This window comes from Belonocnema kinseyi, chromosome 9 (genome assembly GCF_010883055.1).
Source record: "Belonocnema kinseyi isolate 2016_QV_RU_SX_M_011 chromosome 9, B_treatae_v1, whole genome shotgun sequence".
Classification (NCBI taxonomy): Eukaryota; Metazoa; Arthropoda; class Insecta; order Hymenoptera; family Cynipidae; genus Belonocnema; species Belonocnema kinseyi.
The window spans coordinates 11,008,918-11,021,406 of record NC_046665.1 but is presented as its reverse complement, the minus strand read 5'-3'; the positions used below and the strand labels follow the sequence as shown (position 1 = coordinate 11,021,406).

At 37.8% G+C, this 12,489-nt stretch overlaps 2 protein-coding genes across 5 annotated transcripts in view; one reads left to right on the top strand and one right to left on the bottom strand.

Moving 5' to 3' along the window:
• The window catches only part of LOC117180165 (pseudouridylate synthase 7 homolog), a 156,334-nt gene that overhangs the window by 94,182 nt on the left and 49,663 nt on the right, over nucleotides 1-12,489 (bottom strand). The gene's annotated exons all lie outside the window — the stretch shown is intronic.
• LOC117180167 overlaps nucleotides 1-12,489 on the top strand; it is a 76,640-nt gene that overhangs the window by 59,534 nt on the left and 4,617 nt on the right. The gene's annotated exons all lie outside the window — the stretch shown is intronic.

Below are 12,489 nucleotides of genomic sequence, written 5' to 3'. Positions count from 1 at the left end.
GGGGGAGGGAGGAGTCAAAAAGTGGTGAAAAAAGTGTGCGGATCTGGTAACAAGACACACGTATTCCTATGGATTTTGGGGCGCTCAATTCAAATTCGGTATCAAAAAACACCCATCACGTCATGGTTGAGCCATAGCCTCAAAAAATGACGAAAAATCATACATTGAGGCAAATAAATTTCAAAACAATGCCAGTGATGCAAATTTTCACTTCAAAAACATGTCGACAACTGTGAAGGTTCAACCCTTGCCTGATACCAACTTATTTAACATAACTTTACCCAACAGAACCTGACCTCACATAACCTGAATTAACAGAAATTTATTGAACTACACGTAAAGCTCTGGAAGCATATTTTCCCAGTAGCAAATGTGTGCTACATTGAATGGGTCAACTCGAGCCTAACCTAGAAATAAATCTAACCTAATCTAACCTAACCTCACGAAACACAATTAAACTGATTGTGTTGTCACGTTGTGTTTGCGGTACCGTTTCATTCAACTTCGGCTTAACCTACATAGAGGTTTAACCTATCCTAACCTAACAAAACCTGACCTAACCTATCCGATTACGCTGGCAAACCTGTTCTTGCGTACTTTCATATTTTGACATTAATAGCAGTAAATGTCTGGAGTTTCGTAACCGCTTGTTGCTAGCATAATTCGCCTGTGTCCGTTACCAGGGCACCTCCACGTGGTGACGGTGGGCAACGGAACCACATTGGCTTAGTCCCTGGGTAAACGGCGTGCATGCCGTCATGGCAGACACAGGTAAAAAGTGTATTACGATGCAGGGAAAACCCCCAGTATAGGAGTCTGGTCAGGGTGGGAAAGCAAGCTCTCCGACGTCGTCATTTGCAATTCCTGCAGACTTATGTTGTATCGCCTAAAAAATTCAAACAACGAAAAGTACCGCAAGTACTCTACACCAACCACATGGGAAAAACCCGTTATTGCGAAGGACTGCTACTTTTGAATGAATTCCGTCAAAGGGTTCAACGCCAAAAATAAAAATAACATTTCGTATATTAATGTGTGCACAGTCACAACAGCAATTGAAATCAATAAAAATGCACGCCAGACTGATTTAAGCGCTTTAGAAGATGATAGAATGGAATTTGAAAGTCAACGTCATGGAGACGGTAGTGAAACCAGTGATCGAACAGAAAATAGTTCTGATGTTTCCGATGAAAATGACGAAAAAGATGACGAATATGGCGTGCATCAAATGAAATTGAAGGTTCCAATATTAGTGCCGCAACTAGAACTGAATGATTTTATTAGAGATCTTGGATTACCGAAAGGCGGCGCTGAAATTGCCGCTTCAGCTCTAAAAAGAAGAAATCTTCTAGAGCCAAAGACAAAAGTTTCGTTTCATCGCGACAGGGACAAAGAATTCAGAAAGTTTTTCGTTAAAGACGAAAAGACGTCTTTAGTGTACTGCACTGATGTTAACGGACTAATGAACCACTTGAAGAAAAATGTGTACAGAGATGAAGAATGGCGACTTTTCATTGATTCGTCAAAACGCAACATTAAGGCTGTTCTACTGCATAACATGAATACTTACGCTCCTATCCCTATAGCTCACTCAACGGTCATCAAAGAAGAATATAACAATGTTAAAATTCTTCTTGAAAAAGTTAATTACACGAATTACAAATGGCAAATATGTCGTGATGTCAAAATCATAACAATGATATTAGGCCAACAATCGGATTTCACGAGAGAGCCATGCTTTATATGCCTGTGGAATAGCAGAGATCGAGTCAATCATTACAGCAAAAAACATTGGCCTTGAAGAGATTCATTCGAACCTGGTTCTCATAATATCATCAAACAAAGCCTCATTGATCCAGAAAAAATTTTACTACCACCATTACACATAAAGCTTGGGCTCATGAAGCAATTTGTCAAGGCGTTAGACAAAGATGGACAATGCTTTAAGTATATATCCATTAAATTCCCTAATGTTTCAGAAGCTAAATTGAAAGAAGGAGTCTTTGATGGACCACAGATTTGAATATTGATAATAGATACTAATTTCATGAGCCACATGACGAAAATTGAAATGGACGCTTAAGAAAGTTTTAAAGCAGTAAACGCAAATTTCCTCGGTAACAAAAAAAGTCCAGACTACGAGAATATTGTTGCGAAAATGATAAGAAACTACAAAAAGTTAGGCTGCTTGATGAATTTAAAACTTCACTTTCTAGGTTCCCATCTGGATAAGTTTCCAGAAAATGTTGGTGATTTCAGCGAAGAACGAGGGGAACGTTTTCATCAAGACACAAAAGTGGCGGAACAACGATATCAGGGTAGATGGAACGAGGTCATGATGGCTGATTTTTGCTGGATGTTGAAAAGGGAAACGAATGTAGGTCTTAAACGTAAGCGTAACCCTTTGCATCGTTCCTTCGAAGAAAAAAGGACACGTTATAGCAGGCAGAAAATAGACTGAAGTAGGTCTATAAATCAATTTAATTACGATAAAAAGCAAGATAAAATGTAAACACGAAAGATAGTACAAATATATCCCTTAAGTTTAAGAAAAGCAGAGAGAAAAAATTTTGGAATAAAACTTTTATTCATTTGCATGTTTAATGTAGTACAATGAAATGAATTTTATTGTGTTACAACGGGAACACTTAAGTTAAGTTGTGTTGCGTTAAGCAAAATTTCGTTAGGTTCTGTTAAGTTACATTCATTTGTAGGTTAAGATCGAGTTAACCTATTAAATATAGCACACATTTAAGACTGAGAACCGTACGCTTACATAGCTACGCGTGTGGTTGAATTTCATTCGGCTAGGTTAGGTTAGGTCAGGTTTTGTTAGGTTAGGATAGGTTAAACCTCTATGTAGGTAAGCCGAAGCTGAATGAAACGGTACCACAAACACAACGGGACAACACAATGAGTTTAATTGTGCTACGTGAAGTTAAGTTAGGTTAGGTTAGGTCAAGTTTTGTTAGGTTAGGATAGGTTAAACCTCTATGTAGGTTAAGCCGAAGCAGAATGAAACGGTACGGCAAACACAACGGGACAACACAATCAGTTTAATTATGTTTCGTGAGGATAGGTTAAGTTAGGCTAGGTTAGATTTATTTCTAAGTTAGGCTCGAGTTGACCCATTCAATGTAGCACACATTTGCTACTGGGAAAATATGCTTCCAGAGCTTTACGTGTAGTTCAATAAATTTCTGTTAATTCAGGTTAGGTGAGGTCAGGTTCTGTTAAGTAAAGTTATGTTAAATAAGTTGATATCAGACAAGGGTTGATCCTTCACAGTTGTCGACATGTTTTTGAAGTTAAAATTTGCATCACTGGCATTATTTTGAAATTTATTTACCTCAGCGCATGATTTTTCGTCACTTTTTGAGGTTATGGCTCAACCATGACGTGACGGGTGATTTTTGATACCGAATTTGAATTCAGCGCCCCAAAATCATAGGAATGCGTGTGTCTTGTTACCAGATCCGCAAACTTTTTTTTTGTGTGGCTGTGTAATTATCAATTTCATTATTTAATTAAACAGCTTTAACAGAATAAAACACAATATCCAAATACATTCGAACTCCAAAGATAAGAGAAGATCGGGTATCGATAACTCCAAAGATACAACTGCAAAGGAGGCTCCAACTCTTGCGACGTTTAGAATTCGGAGGTAATGCGTGAGAACGCACACAAAATTTGGTTCCATTAAATTGGTGTTGTTATTAAGCCCTTAGCATGCAAAAAATCTTGGATTTCACCCACCAAATCTGAAATGCGGAATGAGAATACAACGCAGAAGAAGTGAGACGCCAATTTCAAATTGAAAGTAAACCATTTAAAAACATATATAATTGAGAATGTCGAGACTAGAATCTTGTCCAATGTGTGTTATATTATTTTTAATCTTTTTATGTTTTCTGAACTTTTTCTTGTGGAAACTGGGGTCAATTACTATAAAAATTTTCCACGGGGTAGTTCGTATAACACTTATCCGAAATAGTTACTATCCGTTCATGTTACGAAGGCCCCTGCATGAAAGGCAGTATCCCCAAAAGCGTATGCATTGAGAATCTTTTTATCTTCTTTAGCATTTTGTCTGTCTGTCTATAAGAAAAGCACAAGAAAGCATGATATAAAGATCGATTTTTATGCAATTATTGTGGAAATTTTCAGGGTTTGCTTTCCGAATTAATTAGATTATGATAACAAGAAGAAAACTTACCCTTGCACACTTTCGCATCTGATCCATAGTTTACATACAAAAAGCATCAACAAAGTGTGCAACAAATTTTTTTCAATTCGATTTTATCCCACTCGTCTTACAATGTGTACTTTTTCACTCACTTTAGACCCCATCGCGGGATAACATTTTTCGAGACTTTCTGCTTATCCCGAATAACTTATGCATGCAATGAAAATTTAATTAGAGATGTAAAGAACGTACAATCAGTCTCAAAGTTCGCCAAACATTGAATTTTTTTATATAATGGGAAACAATACATATATTATTTATTGCTGCAAATGTTAAAGGAGGCTTCTATGCGTTCATTAGAAAGAAAGTTCAGGCTGGAATTGTTTATTTGAAAGTGATTATTTACTTTCGTTTAATTTTTTGCTTTCTTTTCGGATAAAAGTTTCAATTATTATTATTAACAATTTCACGTCCTCGGGTTACAGATAGAGGGTCCCTGTACCAAGGGTTTTTGCTGAAAATGGTTACAAAAATAAATAGGCAGTCGCGGACAATTGTCCAGAAGTGGTCCAGAAGGTATGAACCCCCAAGCGAAGGTGTGAAAACCGTGCCGCAAGCTGAATGACACCTGGGTGAGGTGTCTAGAACGGTGACTCTGGAATACCGGGCGACACCTCAGAGTACGCAGCCTTATCCTTGCATGCGGGGCTCTACAAGGACGGACGAACTTCTTTCCCTAGCTTCTCGTGGGAACAACAATGATAACACCAAACATAGTTGTAGTAAGTGCGGTTCAAAACAACAGAACGCGCAGGGATGCCGACCACTCTAGAGCTGGGGGAGGCAATGAAGATGGATTCAATGCGATGGATCGGGGGAATCTCGGGACCTTTGGGTGGACGGAGCGTCTGAATCACGATTTGCTAGAGTGCTACGATGCGAGTGTGGCCCCTGAACGGGTTTACATGGCACGGTTCAACGTCTGCGAAACCGTGCCCAACTACTCCAAAAAAGGGGCTATACAAGCGGAACGCCTACTCTACCACAGCTAGAACAAGCCGGCAACAGAGAAAGAGAGGCGATACTAAGACCAACCGCGAGCAGGCATTCGATAGAGGAAGAGCAATGCTTTATGACCCGGAGAAACATCAACACCAAGGTTTCTATCAAGCCTGAAGATCTGGCTGAAATGGATGACGAGCTTCGTCGATATTTTTCCGAAGAACTCGACCTCAGGGCTATCAATTATGGTGTGTTTAATGCAGCGAGAGCTTTGGCCGATGCGAACCGTATAACAAAACCAACTGTTGATCATAAGACCAAAAGACGAATGCATCAACTTGCCATAAAGACAGGCTGGGCAAAACACTCTGACCAATCTCGACTCTTCCAAGACCCTCCAGTTACTGTCGAACACTACCCATACCAGAGGAGGTCGAAGTATTTTGAGAGAAGTCTACGAAGTGCAGCATAGACTGGCCGAAGACTCAGAAAATCTAAATACCTTTAATGAGCTGTGTGATGCCCTCATAACACCTGATAAAGAATTCCCACCCATCAATACCGAGGAGGTGAAAAAGTATCAAGAGGGATGAAGAACTATTCCGCTCCGGGACCAGACTGTATCAAAAACTTTTGGTGGAAGAAGTTTCCTCCAACTCATCATCATTTGGCCCGTATTTTTAACTCATATTTAAAGTCGAAAGAGTCGATTCCGCAGTGGTTGGTGAAAGGCGTAGCGGGATGTCGGGAGAACCTGCTACTTGATAGATGTGTCTTCAAAGATGCAGCAATCTAGCAGCGTGACCTATCGATGGCCTGGATTGATTAACGGAAAGCTTTCGATGCGACCTTTCACCAACTCTTCATCTGTCTTTTTGAAAGCTTAAAGGTTCATCCGCAAATCGTTAGGTGCATAGAGAGATTGATATCGCTTTGAAAAACCAGATTTACTATCTCATCTGGAAAAAATCGTGTGACAACTCACAAGGTCGCCTTTCAGAGAGGTGTCTTTCAGGGCGACACCATGAGCCCACTGCTCTTTTGCCTTACATTATTGCTTCTATCTCTAGCACTTCGCCATTCCGACGGGTACTTTGGCGGCAAACCTGCAGATCGAAAGTACAGGGTCACTCATGTATTTTACATGGACGATCTTAAGATCTATTCTAAAAACAAAGAGCAAATACATCTAGCTCTAGGGATTGTCGAACGATATACTAAGGAAATTGAAATGGAATTTGGGTTAGGAAATGCGCCAAGATTTATTTGAAGCGAGTAAAACTTAATAACATCCCTGAAGACGCTGAGTTCGTCGATAGAAGCGCTATACGACACCTTTGCGCCGAAAAGACTTATACAAAGCTGGGCATGCCACAGAGCCACATCCAGGATGTGAAATCTATAAAGGATACTCTCCGAAGCAGATACAAACGTCTCATCCGGCAGATTTGGTCTTCCGAACTGTCGGCGAGGAACAAAGTATCTGCACCGAATATGCTTGCCATCCCAGTAGGACAAAGAACGAACTCAGATCCCTTGATAGCGGGACAAGAAAGGTTATGCACATGAACAAAAGCATGCATCTTAAGTCTTCTGTTCCGCGACTGTACATTTCACGCCGTCAAGGTGGTCGCGGAATATTGAGTCTTGAATGTCTTCACAACAGGATTATTCTGGGTACAGCACATAGAGTCGCAGATGCAAGAGACCCTCTTCTTAAAATGGTCAGGAATCACGAAGAAGTGGGCAAAGGAGCGTTTATGTACAAATCAGCGGAGGAGGCTGGTGAAAAACTCGGACTTAACTTCAGTATTAGGGGTAAGCAAAATGCATCAAATCTTATCTATCTCGAGTATTCACTCCTGAAAGCCCAAATTAAGAAAGCCCAAGAGAAAAAGTTTCGTGAACAGCTCCTCGATAAGAAAATGCACGGCATCTTCCACAGAAATGTGGAGGATCAGTCAATGTCCAAAGGCACAATGCGGCACTAAGAGTGCTTTATTGCCATCTTTGTCAATCTTACAGCATTTACCTTAATATCGGTCCTCTAAATGCTTCTAGGGAAATCGAGTCAATTTTCGAGAATGAGAAGTGCCGCATATACTGGAACTTTATATTCTCGACAATTGTTTCTGTGCGCACTCGAGGCCTGACATGGTTCTTCTTGACTTCGAGAAGCGAAACATGTTCGATATCGAATTTTCAGCGTCAGCTGACAAAAACATCATAGCCAAGGAGAAAGAAAAGGAAGAGAGGTAGAGTCCTTATAAGGGAGTTGCAACGATTGTACCCGGAATATTCTGTTAAACTAATCGTCCTTATCATCGGCGCTCTTGGAGGTTCCAAGCTTTCACTTGTTAATAGTCTGAAAAGCATCCCTGCGTGTCAACAATATGCTAAAACACTTGCCGAAAAAATGCAGCAAAAAAGACGAAATAGATGGCTATAGATAGATTAATTTTCTCCCACAAAAAAGTAGTTGAATTTTAAGCTAAAAAAATTAATTTTCAACGAAGGAGTTTAACTTTCTACTCTAAAGAATGAGTTCTCAACAAAATACATACATTTTTAGCCCAATAGTGCAACTGTCCGAATTAGGAGACGAGCTTCCTACGAAAAACTTGATTTTTTATTTAAATATTGATTTTTTAATGACATTTTATTCAAAATTGTTGAATTAGAAAGCGTTCAAAGCTTCGATTTCATACGTTTCAACTATTAAAAGTTTGAATAAAAAATCTTAGAATTAAGAAGATTGCGCTTCTATTTTAAAAGATTAAAGTTAAAAGTAATTCTACTGTCATTAATTTACTTTGCAGTTCACCTTTTTATTTATTCAAACAGAACATTTATACTATTCATATTTCTAATCGTTTCATTTCAATGATCATGAAAAACTTTTTAAAACTGAGAAATGATGATGACTTTTTCCCTTCATTAAAACGCTAAATTTAATATGAAAAATAATATTAAAGACGATTTTAGTCTGGGAGTTAAACAAGATTTAACTGATGAATTCCAAGTTTTATTACAAGTTGGGTCTATACTCTATCATTTTCAATATAATGAAGAAATAAAAAAGTGAACTACAAAGTCAATCATTGACCGTAGAGCTGTTCTTAATTTTAAACATTTAAAACGTGATCGTAAAACGTTTTTAATTCAGACATTTTTTATTCAGATGGTCAATAGTTGTGGCGTATGAAATTGAATCTTTCAACACTTTATAATTCAACAGTGCTGAATGAAATGCCGTTAAAATATTATTATTTAACTGAAAATTCCAGAATTTCGTAAGAAAATTTTTTAATATAGTAATAAAAAAAATTTGTAATTTAAAACCAGATAATTGACTCTCTGTACTTGTCTTCCATCTTTTCTTTTAATTGCCAAGCCTCTTACCCTTTTTAACCTTTTCTGACCAAATCTGTCTTTATCAAAGTTTTCAAATTCAGTAAAATAATAAAATACTACTGTTTTCAAAGAAAAAAACTTAATTCAAACTATTTTCAGCTTTTGCTCAACATAAAATATTAAATCTTAATTTTGTATTATATAAAAAAAGCCACATTCATGTTGTTTTTTCATGTAACTTCTCGCCTTGCCATCAGAAACGATATTTCAAAAAATTAATATCGTTTACTTATAAAAAACAAAAAACAGGTGCAGGATAACCGAATTCGATATCAATCTTTACTTTGCCGGCACAGAATAATTTTTCTTTAAGTCGCAGTATGCTGAACGCCTTGTCACCCGCCTTTCCCAAAAAATACAAATTCAAAATGAAAACTTGCTAAATTATGTTAACAACATATTTTTAATATATTTTATTCTAACATATGATATAACTAATATTGACTTAAAAACAATATTATTCAAAATGAGGGTTTTATATTTCAAAAATCCCTTCAAAGTCCGCCTCACAATATTTTCATCTCTACATCCGAAATTTCTATTTTAGATGAAAACTCAAATTATGAATAATAATTAGTACAAATACTAAAGTAAACGATTCATTTTTATTTTTTCACTTAAATTCAACGCTTCATAATTCTGTCTCTTCATTGTACTACAGGTGGTTAAAAATTTAGACGCACATTACTCATTTGAAGAAACTTATAACTACAAGTAAAATTGACCCCATTTCAATTAATCTGACAATGTTTGTATCAATTAAAATGTAGAACTGTAACTTAAATAAGCAAATGAATTCAAAATTTTTCTCTCTCTGCTTTTCTTAAACTTAAGGGATATATTTATACTATCTTTCGTGTTTACATTTTATCTTGCTTTTTATCGTAATTAAATTGATTTATAGACCTACTTCAGTCTATTTTCTGCCTGCTATAACATGTCCTTTTTTCTTCGAAGGAACGATGCAAAGAGTTACGCTTACGTTTAAGACCTACATTCGTTTCCCTTTTCAACATCCAGCAAAAATCAGCCATCATGACCTCGTCCCATCTACCCTGATATTGTTGTTCCATAACGTTTATGTCTTGATGAAAACGTTCCCCTTGTTCTTCGCTGAAATCACCAACATTTTCTGGAAACTTATCCAGATGGGAATCTAGAAAGTGAAGTTTTAAATTCATCAAGCAGCCTAACTTTTTGTAGTTTCTTATCATTTTCGCAACAATATTCTCGTAGTCTGGACTTTCTTTGTTACCGAGGGATATATACTTATAGCATTGTCCATCTTTGTCTAACGCCTTGACAAATTGCTTCATGTGCCCAAGCTTTATGTGGAGAGGTGGTAGTAATATTTCTTTTGGATCAACGAGGCTTTGGTTGATGATATTATGAGAAGCAGGTTTGAATGACTCTCTTAAAGGCCAATATTTTTTGCTGTAATGATTGGCTCGATCTGCTATTTCACAGGCATATAAAGCATGGCTCTCTCGTGAAACCCGATTGTCTGGCGTGCATTTTTATTGATTTCAATTGCTCTTGTGACTGTGCACACATTAATGTACGAAATTTTATTTTTATTTTTGGCGTTGAACCCTTTGACGGAATTCATTCAAAAGTAGCAGTCCTTCGCAATAACGGGTTTTTTCCATGTGGTTGGTGTAGAGTACTTGCAGTACTTTTCGTTTTTTGAATTTTTTAGACGATACAACATAAGTCTGCAAGAATTGCAAATGACGTGAAGAACCCATTTTCTTTCTTGGTGCAGCAATTTACGGTCAAAACACTTTTCGTAAAGACTTTTCACTTACTCGTCGATTGATTTTCGCAAACTGCTCACTTCATATTTACTGAAAATGTAACAGAATGAATCTGACCTATTCTTGCAGGCATGTGATTGAGAAATGCTCGCGGTTTTTTTCCTTGTTGCATGAGACTCTATACCAACCAAGTGATCCATTGATGAAGAGCTACGGTTGCATGATGACGACGTCGGAGAGCCCGCTTTCCCAACCTGACCAAAAGCCGATACTGGGGTTTTTCCCTGCATCGTAATACACTTTTTACCTGTGTCTGCTATGACGGCATGAACGCCGTTTACCCAGGGAATCAACCAATGTGGATCCGTTGCTCACCGTCACCACGTGGAGATGCTCTGGTTACAGACACAGGCGAATAATGCTAGCAACAAACGGTTACGAAACTCCAGACATTTACTGCTATTAATGTCAAAATATGAAAGTACGCAAGAACAGGGTTGCCAGCGTAATCGGTTTAGTTAGGTCAGGTTTTGTTAGGTTAGGATAGGTTAAACCTCTATGTAGGTTAAGCCGAAGCTGAATGAAACGGTACCGCAAACACAAAGGGACAACACAATCAGTTTAATTGTGTTTCGTTAGGTTAGGATAGGTTAGATTTATTTCTAGGTTAGCATCGAGTTGACCCATTCGATGTAGCACACATTTGCTACTGGGAACATATGCTTCCAAAGCTTTACGTGTAGTTCAATAAATTTCTGTTAATTCAGGTCAGGTGAGGTCAGGTTCTGTTGGATAAAGTTATGTTAAATAAGTTGATATCAGCAAGGGTTGATCCTTCACAGTTGTCGACATGTTTTTAAAGTGAAAATTTGCATCACTAGCATTATTTTGAAATTTATTAGCCTCAGTGCATGATTTTTCGTCATTTTTTGAGGTTATGGCTCAACCATGACGTGATGGGTGATTTTTGATGCCGAATTTGAATTCAGCGCCCCAAAATCCATAGGAATACGTGTGTCTTATTACCAGATCCGCACACTTTTTTCGTTTTGTGTGGCTGTGTTATCTGTGCAGAAATATATAAATTACGTTATATATTTTACCTCACACCTTTTATTTCATTCATAATGAGCGTGAAAATTTAAGTTTGATTCAGGAAACATTGCCGACCCACTTTTTATTCTACATGATTTCAAAGAGTATAAAAAAGCTATTTTTAGAAATAGACATTTTTTTAATACGCTTTTTTTTCAAAAAATCAATTTCAATTTAGATTCTCAAGCAAAAAATAAAACTTAGGGAGATATATCGTTGATAAACGGTTGATAAATGAACTTACGATTTGGTAAATCAATGTACGTTCACTAGGACTATAATTCGGCCAAGTTTCAACCCGATCTAAAAAAATTAATTTTAGGTGGGAATACTTGAAGTATTCTGCCCCATACACCACCTTTGAAAACATACTGGACAACATAGTCAATTTCCATTGTCTATAACCATCTTAGAGACGGGGTACAAAGTTTCCGCATCTTCCAAAAATCCTGCAAAGATGTTCAATAGAATAAGCAGAATAGATCGGGAAATTACTTGACAATCTATTGCACTTAATCGTTTTTCTCAGAACAATGAGACATTCTCTGCATCTGCTCACTGTCGCCGGATTATGCTTCAAGTGGCCGGAACTCAAGGGACAATAAGGACAACCGCAGGATTTTGCCGGGAGCGGATGCTAATCTGAAAAATTGCACCCGCTCCCAGCGAAATCGCAGTAAAATTTTAGCCACAACCACGTCTCACGACCATGAGATAGGTGGTTACAGTCTGGAACGGAACCAATACGACGATCCGGCAAAAGTTTCGTCCAACCTAAGAAAATGGAGTGATCCAAGGACTACCGCCTTCTGCACTCTTCCCGCAAGTGTTTTAGCATATATATGCGGTATATGCGGCACTTCCCATTCTCGACAATTGACTTAATTTCCCTAGGAGCATTTAGAGGAGCGATATTAAGGTGAATGCCGTAGAAGTGACAGAGATGGTAATAAATCACTCTTAGTGCCGCATTGTGCCTTTGAATGTAGGTCGTTCCCGCGTGTGTTGGACAACTAGATAGTATGTGAGCTAAAT